Source organism: Callionymus lyra, unplaced genomic scaffold (genome assembly GCF_982586985.1).
Source record: "Callionymus lyra unplaced genomic scaffold, fCalLyr1.hap1.1 HAP1_SCAFFOLD_81, whole genome shotgun sequence".
Lineage (NCBI taxonomy): Eukaryota > Metazoa > Chordata > Actinopteri > Syngnathiformes > Callionymidae > Callionymus > Callionymus lyra.
The window spans coordinates 37501-47500 of NW_028258580.1; the positions used below are offsets into that span (position 1 = coordinate 37501).

Here is a 10000-nt window from a genome sequence, read left to right on the forward strand (position 1 = left end):
GGGAACATTTTCAACACTTTGGGGCATTTTTAAACACTTTGCTCTTTTTTTCCCCTCTCCCAACCAGGGGGCCTGGGGAGCCTCCTCCTGCGGGGATGGGGAACCAGGGGCCTGGGGAACATTTTCAACACTTTGGGGCATTTTTAAACACTTTGCTCTTTTTCCCCCTCTCCCAACCAGGGGGCCTGGGGAGCCTCCTCCTGCGGGGATGGGGAACCAGGGGCCTGGGGAACATTTTCAACACTTTGGGGCATTTTTAAACACTTTGCTCTTTTTTTCCCCTCTCCCAACCAGGGGGCCTGGGGAGCCTCCTCCTGCGGGGATGGGGAACCAGGGGCCTGGGGAACATTTTCAACACTTTGGGGCATTTTTAAACACTTTGCTCTTTTTTTTCCCTCTCCCAACCAGGGGGCCTGGGGAGCCTCCTCCTGCGGGGATGGGGAACCAGGGGCCTGGGGAACATTTTCAACACTTTGGGGCATTTTTAAACACTTTGCTCTTTATCCCCCTCTCCCAACCAGGGGGCCTGGGGAGCCTCCTCCTGCGGGGATGGGGAACCAGGGGCCTGGGGAACATTTTCAACACTTTGGGGCATTTTTAAACACTTTGCTCTTTTTTTCCCCTCTCCCAACCAGGGGGCCTGGGGAGCCTCCTCCTGCGGGGATGGGGAACCAGGGGCCTGGGGAACATTTTCAACACTTTGGGGCATTTTTAAACACTTTGCTCTTTTTCCCCCTCTCCCAACCAGGGGGCCTGGGGAGCCTCCTCCTGCGGGGATGGGGAACCAGGGGCCTGGGGAACATTTTCAACACTTTGGGGCATTTTTAAACACTTTGCTCTTTTTCCCCCTCTCCCAACCAGGGGGCCTGGGGAGCCTCCTCCTGCGGGGATGGGGAACCAGGGGCCTGGGGAACATTTTCAACACTTTGGGGCATTTTTAAACACTTTGCTCTTTTTCCCCCTCTCCCAACCAGGGGCCTGGGGAGCCTCCTCCTGCGGGCATGGAGAACCAGGGGGCCTGGGGAGCCTCCTCCTGCGGGGATGGGGAACCAGGGGCCTGGGGGGCCTCCTCCTGCGGGGATGGAGAACCAGGGGGCCTGGGGAGCCTCCTCCTGCGGGCATAGAGAACCAGGGGGCCTGGGGAGCCTCCTCCTGCGGGCATGGGGAACCAGGGGGCCTGGGGAGCCTCCTCCTGCGGTGATGGGGAACCATTGGGCCTGGGGAGCCTCCTCCTGCACCAGGGGGCCTGGGGAGCCTCCTCCTGCGGGGATGGGGAACCAGGGGGCCTGGGGAGCCTCCTCCTGCGGGGATGGAGAACCAGGGGGCCTGGGGAGCCTCCTCCTGCGGTCATGGAGAACCAGGGGGCCTGGGGAGCCTCCTCCTGCGGGCATGGAGAACCAGGGGCCTGGGGAGCCTCCTCATGCGGGGATGGAGAACCAGGGGGCCTGGGGAGCCTCCTCCTGCGGGCATGGAGAACCAGGGGGCCTGGGGAGCCTCCTCCTGCGGGGATGGGGAACCAGGGGCCTGGGGGGCCTCCTCCTGCGGGGATGGAGAACCAGGGGGCCTGGGGAGCCTCCTCCTGCGGGGATGGAGAACCAGGGGGCCTGGGGAGCCTCCTCCTGCGGGGATGGAGAACCAGGGGGCCTGGGGAGCCTCCTCCTGCGGGGATGGAGAACCAGGGGGCCTGGGGAGCCTCCTCCTGCGGGGATGGAGAACCAGGGGGCCTGGGGAGCCTCCTCCTGCGGGCATGGAGAACCAGGGGGCCTGGGGAGCCTCCTCCTGCGGGGATGGAGAACCAGGGCGCCTGGGGAGCCTCCTCCTGCGGGGATGGGGAACCAGGGGGCCTGGGGAGCCTCCTCCTGCACCAGGGGGCCTGGGGAGCCTCCTCCTGCGGGGATGGGGAACCAGGGGGCCTGGGGAGCCTCCTCCTGCGGTGATGGGGAACCATGGGGCCTGGGGAGCCTCCTCCTGCGGGGATGGGGAACCAGGGGGCCTGGGGAGCCTCCTCCTGCGGGCATGGAGAACCAGGGGGCCTGGGGAGCCTCCTCCTGCGGGGATGGGGAACCAGGGGGCCTGGGGAGCCTCCTCCTGCACCAGGGGGCCTGGGGAGCCTCCTCCTGCGGGGATGGGGAACCAGGGGGCCTGGGGAGCCTCCTCCTGCGGTGATGGGGAACCATGGGGCCTGGGGAGCCTCCTCCTGCGGGGATGGGGAACCAGGGGGCCTGGGGAGCCTCCTCCTGCGGTGATGGGGAACCATGGGGCCTGGGGAGCCTCCTCCTGCGGGGATGGAGAAGCAGGGGGCCTGGGGAGCCTCCTCCTGCGGGCATAGAGAACCAGGGGGCCTGGGGAGCCTCCTCCTGCGGGCATGGGGAACCAGGGGGCCTGGGGAGCCTCCTCCTGCGGTGATGGGGAACCATTGGGCCTGGGGAGCCTCCTCCTGCACCAGGGGGCCTGGGGAGCCTCCTCCTGCGGGGATGGGGAACCAGGGGGCCTGGGGAGCCTCCTCCTGCGGGGATGGGGAACCAGGGGCCTGGGGAGCCTCCTCCTGCACCAGGGGGCCTGGGGAGCCTCCTCCTGCACCAGGGGGCCTGGGGAGCCTCCTCCTGCGGGGATGGGGAACCAGGGGGCCTGGGGAGCCTCCTCCTGCGGGGATGGGGAACCAGGGGCCTGGGGAACATTTTCAACACTTTGGGGCATTTCACAAGCGCTTCCCTCGCTTACGGCCACACCACCCTGAATGAGCCCGATCTCGTCTGATCTCGGAAGCCAAGCAGGGTCGGGCCCAGTTAGTACTTGGATGGGAGACCGCCTGGGAATACTGGGTGCTGTAAGCATTTTTTTTTGCCATTATTTGTGGGTAGAAAAGTGAGAAAAGTGACCTAAAATAGAACCGGGACTAGGCGGCAGTTCCCCCCACCAGGCGGCGGCATTTGGGGCATTATTTGTGGGTAAGAAAGTGAGAAAAGTGACCTAAAATAGAACCGGGACTAGGCGGCAGTTCCCCCCACCAGGCGGCGGCATTTGGGGCATTATTTGTGGGTCAGAAAGTGAGAAAAGTGACCTAAAATAGAACCGGGACTAGGCGGCAGTTCCCCCCACCAGGCGGCGGCATTTGAGGCATTATTTGTGGGTCAGAAAGTGAGAAAAGTGACCTAAAATAGAACCGGGACTAGGCGGCAGTTCCCCCCACCAGGCGGCGGCATTTGGGGCATTATTTGTGGGTCAGAAAGTGAGAAAAGTGACCTAAAATAGAACCGGGACTAGGCGGCAGTTCCCCCCACCAGGCGGCGGCATTTGGGGCATTATTTGTGGGTCAGAAAGTGAGAAAAGTGACCTAAAATAGAACCGGGACTAGGCGGCAGTTCCCCCCACCAGGCGGCGGCATTTGAGGCATTATTTGTGGGTCAGAAAGTGAGAAAAGTGACCTAAAATAGAACCGGGACTAGGCGGCAGTTCCCCCCACCAGGCGGCGGCATTTGGGGCATTATTTGTGGGTCAGAAAGTGAGAAAAGTGACCTAAAATAGAACCGGGACTAGGCGGCAGTTCCCCCCACCAGGCGGCGGCATTTGGGGCATTATTTGTGGGTCAGAAAGTGAGAAAAGGGACCTAAAATAGAACCGGGACTAGGCGGCAGTTCCCCCCACCAGGCGGCGGCATTTGGGGCATTATTTGTGGGTCAGAAAGTGAGAAAAGTGACCTAAAATAGAACCGGGACTAGGCGGCAGTTCCCCCCACCAGGCGGCGGCATTTGGGGCATTATTTGTGGGTCAGAAAGTGAGAAAAGTGACCTAAAATAGAACCGGGACTAGGCGGCAGTTCCCCCCACCAGGCGGCGGCATTTGGGGCATTATTTGTGGGTCAGAAAGTGAGAAAAGTGACCTAAAATAGAACCGGGACTAGGCGGCAGTTCCCCCCACCAGGCGGCGGCATTTGGGGCATTATTTGTGGGTCAGAAAGTGAGAAAAGTGACCTAAAATAGAACCGGGACTAGGCGGCAGTTCCCCCCACCAGGCGGCGGCATTTGGGGCATTATTTGTGGGTCAGAAAGTGAGAAAAGTGACCTAAAATAGAACCGGTGCAGGCGGCATGTTCCCCCACCAGATGGCGGCATTTGGGGACCCGTAGTGTGGGCAGAAAACTCACCAAAGTGACTTAAAATAGAACCGGTGCAGGCGGCATGTTCCCCCACCAGATGGCGGCATTTGGGGACCCGTAGTGTGGGTAGAAAACTCACCAAAGTGACTTAAAATAGAACCGGTGCAGGCGGCATGTTCCCCCACCAGATGGCGGCATTTGGGGACCCGTAGTGTGGGTAGAAAACTCACCAAAGTGACTTAAAATAGAACCGGTGCAGGCGGCATGTTCCCCCACCAGATGGCGGCATTTGGGGACCCGTAGTGTGGGCAGAAAACTCACCAAAGTGACTTAAAATAGAACCGGTGCAGGCGGCATGTTCCCCCACCAGATGGCGGCATTTGGGGAGCCGTAGTGTGGGCAGAAAACTCACCAAAGTGACTTAAAATAGAACCGGTGCAGGCGGCATGTTCCCCCACCAGATGGCGGCATTTGGGGACCCGTAGTGTGGGCAGAAAACTCACCAAAGTGACTTAAAATAGAACCGGTGCAGGCGGCATGTTCCCCCACCAGATGGCGGCATTTGGGGAGCCGTAGTGTGGGCAGAAAACTCACCAAAGTGACTTAAAATAGAACCGGTGCAGGCGGCATGTTCCCCCACCAGATGGCGGCATTTGGGGACCCGTAGTGTGGGCAGAAAACTCACCAAAGTGACTTAAAATAGAACCGGTGCAGGCGGCATGTTCCCCCACCAGATGGCGGCATTTGGGGACATGCAGTGTGGGTAGAAAACTCACCAAAGTGTCCTAAAATAGAACCGGGACCAGGGGGCCTCTTCCCCCACCAGGTGGCGGGCTTGGGGGGCTTGGTTTCCGGGTAGAAAACTCACCAAAGTGTCCTAAAATAGAACCGGGACCAGGGGGCATGCTCCCCCACCAGGCGGCGGGCTTGGGGGGCTTGGTTTGCGGGTAGAAAACTCACCAAAGTGACCTAAAATAGAACCGGGCTAGGCGGCATGTTCCCCCACCAGGCGGCGGGCTTGGGGGGCTTGGTTTGCGGGTAGAAAACTCACCAAAGTGTCCTAAAATAGAACCGGGACCAGGGGGCATGTTCCCCCACCAGGCGGCGGGCTTGGGGGGCTTGGTTTGCGGGTAGAAAACTCACCAAAGTGTCCTAAAATAGAACCGGGACCAGGGGGCATGTTCCCCCACCAGGCGGCGGGCTTGGGGGGCTTGGTTTGCGGGTAGAAAACTCACCAAAGTGTCCTAAAATAGAACCGGGACCAGGGGGCCTCTTCCCCCACCAGGCGGCGGGCTTGGGGGGCTTGGTTTGCGGGTAGAAAACTCACCAAAGTGACCTAAAATAGAACCGGGACCAGGGGGCCTCTTCCCCCACCAGGCGGCGGGCTTGGGGGGCTTGGTTTGCGGGTAGAAAACTCACCAAAGTGACCTAAAATAGAACCGGGCTAGGCGGCATGTTCCCCCACCAGGCGGCGGGCTTGGGGGGCTTGGTTTGCGGGTAGAAAACTCACCAAAGTGTCCTAAAATAGAACCGGGACCAGGGGGCATGTTCCCCCACCAGGCGGCGGGCTTGGGGGGCTTGGTTTGCGGGTAGAAAACTCACCAAAGTGTCCTAAAATAGAACCGGGACCAGGGGGCATCTTCCCCCACCAGGCGGCGGGCTTGGGGGGCTTGGTTTGCGGGTAGAAAACTCACCAAAGTGTCCTAAAATAGAACCGGGACCAGGGGGCCTCTTCCCCCACCAGGCGGCGGGCTTGGGGGGCTTGGTTTGCGGGTAGAAAACTCACCAAAGTATCGGCAAAATAGAACCAGGGAAGGGGGGGATGTCGGTCACAAGGTGCCCGAGTCAGAGAACCAGGAAAACGGACATAAATCCAGAAAACCTCGGTGTCTGACTGCTCCTCAAAAAGTGGTCTTTTTGATGTCACGAGCGCAACCACCTAGAGGTTAATGGGGAGGGATGGTGTGAGCGCAAACGGATTTTTCCTAAGTGTGACTGCTCCTCAAAAAGTGGTCTTTTTGATGTCACGAGCGCAACCACCTAGAGGTTAATGGGGAGGGATGGTGTGAGCGCAAACGGATTTTTCCTAAGTGTGACTGCTCCTCAAAAAGTGGTCTTTTTGATGTCACGAGCGCAACCACCTAGAGGTTAATAGGGAGCGAGTACAACAGGGGAGGGAGTGAATGGGCTCGGACTGTGGCCGAGCCTGGTGCCTCAAAATCGGACAAGGTTGGACTGGAAGCCCGCTGAGAACTCTGGTTCTTTTGCCAGACGAAACGAATTTTTTCCGAGTGTGACTGCTCTGCAAAAAGTGGTCTTTTTGATGTCACGAGCGCAACCACCTAGAGGTTAATGGGGAGGGAGTGGAAAAAACGACAAAGTGTTGAGCTCCGGACCGGGATGGCGGGCGACTCGAGCGGTCATGCCCGACTTTGAGACACTTTGTCGCGGTCATGCGAGCGACCTCCACTGCTCCCCGGAGGTGCCCCGGACCGGGTTGGCGGGTGACTCGAGCGGTCGTGCCCGACTTTGAGACACTTTGTCGCGGTCATGCGGGCGTCCTCCGCCGGTCCCCGGAGGTGCCCCGGACCGGGTTGGCGGGTGACTCGAGCGGTCATGCCCGACTTTGAGACACTTTGTCGCGGTCATGCGGGCGACCTCCGCCGGTCCCTGGAGGTGCCCCGGACCGGGTTGGCGGGTGACTCGAGCGGTCGTGCCCGACTTTGAGACACTTTGTCGCGGTCATGCGGGCGTCCTCCGCCGGTCCCTGGAGGTGCCCCGGACCGGGTTGGCGGGTGACTCGAGCGGTCGTGCCCGACTTTGAGACACTTTGTCGCGGTCATGCGGGCGTCCTCCGCCGGTCCCCGGAGGTGCCCCGGACCGGGTTGGCGGGTGACTCGAGCGGTCATGCCCGACTTTGAGACACTTTGTCGCGGTCATGCGGGCCTCCTCCGCCGGTCCCTGGAGGTGCCCCGGACCGGGTTGGCGGGTGACTCGAGCGGTCGTGCCCGACTTTGAGACACTTTGTCGCGGGCATGCGGGCGTCCTCCGCCGGTCCCTGGAGGTGCCCCGGACCGGGTTGGCGGGTGACTCGAGCGGTCGTGCCCGACTTTGAGACACTTTGTCGCGGTCATGCGGGCGTCCTCCGCCGGTCCCCGGAGGTGCCCCGGACCGGGTTGGCGGGTGACTCGAGCGGTCATGCCCGACTTTGAGACACTTTGTCGCGGTCATGCGGGCCTCCTCCGCCGGTCCCTGGAGGTGCCCCGGACCGGGTTGGCGGGTGACTCGAGCGGTCGTGCCCGACTTTGAGACACTTTGTCGCGGTCATGCGGGCGTCCTCCGCCGGTCCCTGGAGGTGCCCCGGACCGGGTTGGCGGGTGACTCGAGCGGTCGTGCCCGACTTTGAGACACTTTGTCGCGGTCATGCGGGCGTCCTCCGCCGGTCCCTGGAGGTGCCCCGGACCGGGTTGGCGGGTGACTCAAGCGGTCATGCCCGACTTTGAGACACTTTGCCGCGGTCATGCGGGCGACCTCCGCCGGTCCCTGGAGGTGCCCCGGACCGGGTTGGCGGGTGACTCGAGCGGTCGTGCCCGACTTTGAGACACTTTGCCGCGGTCATGCGGGCGACCTCCGCCGGTCCCTGGATGGCGGGCTCCAGTGAGGTCGGCGGGGGAAGGCTCGGGCTGAGGCCGACTTCGGTGCCTCAAAGTCGGACAAGGTTGGATTGGAAGTCCGCTGTGTTGAGGACCAGTGGCATTCGGCGGTGGAACGCTCAGAACTTGGCCGACATCGGTGCCTCAACGTCGGACAAGGTTGGAGTGGATGACCGCTGATAACTCTGGTTCTTTTGCCAGACGAAAGAAATTTTTCCCGAGTGTGACTGCTCTGAAAAAAGTGGTCTTTTTGATGTCACGAGCGCAACCACCTAGAGGTTAATAGGGAGGCACCATAACAGGAGAGGGAGTGAAAAGGCTCGGACGGTGGCCGAGCCTGGTGCCTCAAAATCGGACAAGGTTGGAGTGGATGACCGCTGAAAACTCTGGTTCTTTTGCCAGACGAAAGAAATTTTTCCCGAGTGTGACTGCTCTGAAAAAAGTGGTCTTTTTGATGTCACGAGCGCAACCACCTAGAGGTTAATAGGGAGGCACCATAACAGGAGAGGGAGTGAAAAGGCTCGGAGGGTGGCCGAGCCTGGTGCCTCAAAATCGGACAAGGTTGGAGTGGATGACCGCTGAAAACTCTGGTTCTTTTGCCAGACGAAAGAAATTTTTCCCGAGTGTGACTGCTCTGCAAAAAGTGGTCTTTTTGATGTCACGAGCGCAACCACCTAGAGGTTAATAGGGAGGCACCATAACAGGAGAGGGAGTGAAAAGGCTCGGACGGTGGCCGAGCCTGGTGCCTCAAAATCGGACAAGGTTGGAGTGGATGACCGCTGAAAACTCTGGTTCTTTTGCCAGACGAAAGAAATTTTTTCCGAGTGTGACTGCTCTGCAAAAAGTGGTCTTTTTGATGTCACGAGCGCAACCACCTAGAGGTTAATAGGGAGGCACCATAACAGGAGAGGGAGTGAAAAGGCTCGGACGGTGGCCGAGCCTGGTGCCTCAAAATCGGACAAGGTTGGAGTGGATGACCGCTGAAAACTCTGGTTCTTTTGCCAGACGAAAGAAATTTTTTCCGAGTGTGACTGCTCTGCAAAAAGTGGTCTTTTTGATGTCACGAGCGCAACCACCTAGAGGTTAATAGGGAGGCACCATAACAGGAGAGGGAGTGAAAAGGCTCGGAGGGTGGCCGAGCCTGGTGCCTCAAAGTCGGACAAGGTTGGAGTGGATGACCGCTGAAAACTCTGGTTCTTTTGCCAGACGAAAGAAATTTTTTCCGAGTGTGACTGCTCTGCAAAAAGTGGTCTTTTTGATGTCACGAGCGCAACCACCTAGAGGTTAATAGGGAGGCACCATAACAGGAGAGGGAGTGAAAAGGCTCGGAGGGTGGCCGAGCCTGGTGCCTCAAAATCGGACAAGGTTGGAGTGGATGACCGCTGAACACTCTGGTTCTTTTGCCAGACGAAAGAAATTTTTTCCGAGTGTGACTGCTCTGCAAAAAGTGGTCTTTTTGATGTCACGAGCGCAACCACCTAGAGGTTAATAGGGAGGCACCATAACAGGAGAGGGAGTGAAAAGGCTCGGAGGGTGGCCGAGCCTGGTGCCTCAAAATCGGACAAGGTTGGAGTGGATGGCCGCTGAAAACTCTGGTTCTTTTGCCTGACGAAAGAAATTTTTTCCGAGTGTGACTGCTCCTCAAAAAGTGGTCTTTTTGATGTCACGAGCGCAACCACCTAGAGGTTAATAGGGAGGCACCATAACAGGAGAGGGAGTGAAAAGGCTCGGAGGGTGGCCGAGCCTGGTGCCTCAAAATCGGACAAGGTTGGAGTGGATGGCCGCTGAAAACTCTGGTTCTTTTGCCTGACGAAAGAAATTTTTTTCCGAGTGTGACTGCTCCTCAAAAAGTGGTCTTTTTGATGTCACGAGCGCAACCACCTAGAGGTTAATAGGGAGGCACCATAACAGGAGAGGGAAGGAAAAGGCTCGGAGGGTGGCCGAGCCTGGTGCCTCAAAGTCGGACAAGGTTGGAGTGGATGGCCGCGGAGAACTCTGGTTCTTTTGCCTGACGAAAGAAATTTTTTCCGAGTGTGACTGCTCTGCAAAAAGTGGTCTTTTTGATGTCACGAGCGCAACCACCTAGAGGTTAATAGGGAGGCACCATAACAGGAGAGGGAAGGAAAAGGCTCGGAGGGTGGCCGAGCCTGGTGCCTCAAAGTCGGACAAGGTTGGAGTGGATGGCCGCGGAGAACTCTGGTTCTTTTGCCTGACGAAAGAATTTTTTTCCGAGTGTGACTGCTCTTCAAAA

The 10000-nt window shown here is 59.2% G+C and overlaps 1 non-coding gene across 1 annotated transcript; it reads left to right on the plus strand.

Annotated features, from left to right (window-relative positions):
• The first annotated feature begins 2715 nt into the window (after nt 1-2715).
• LOC148058443 (5S ribosomal RNA) lies at nt 2716-2834 on the plus strand. The gene has a single exon (XR_015709836.1). It is a non-coding gene; the product is annotated as a 5S ribosomal RNA (ribosomal RNA).
• The last annotated feature ends 7166 nt before the right edge of the window (nt 2835-10000 follow it).